Here is a 526-nt window from a genome sequence, read left to right on the forward strand (position 1 = left end):
AGAAGTGGCGCTGTGGCTCAAGTGGTAGAGCGCTAGCCTTGAGCTGAAGAGCTGAGGGACAGTGCCCAGGCCCAGAGTTCAGGCCCCACAACCGGACAAAAAAGAAAAAGAGTTTAGATGGTTTTATTTGTGTAGCTATTTTATTTATATCTCCTTATTGATGATATACTCTATGGTATAATCTCATTTTTAACTTATAATCTGCTTATTTGATCTTTCATGTTGATTACAATCTTCATGTGTTCAAAACTCTTCACACTTGAGACGATGCTAAGTTTTCTGAGCCTATCAAATAGTGGTTTTTATTTGTGGGGTGATTTTGCACCCCTCCCCAGGGGACACAGTAATTTCTGGAGGCATAGTTCTTGTGGTAGGAGGGGCTTAGTGATAGACATCTATAGATGCGTCTAAATAATTTACAATGCACATGATGGCCCAGTGACAAAGAATCTCAGAGAGCATGTTCCTTAATGTTGCTAGAAGGAAAATTTATGACCTCAGAGACAACGTGGTTAATGATGAAAAC

This window comes from Dipodomys ordii, unplaced genomic scaffold, assembly GCF_000151885.1.
Source record: "Dipodomys ordii isolate 6190 unplaced genomic scaffold, Dord_2.0 Scaffold15, whole genome shotgun sequence".
Classification (NCBI taxonomy): domain Eukaryota; kingdom Metazoa; phylum Chordata; class Mammalia; order Rodentia; family Heteromyidae; genus Dipodomys; species Dipodomys ordii.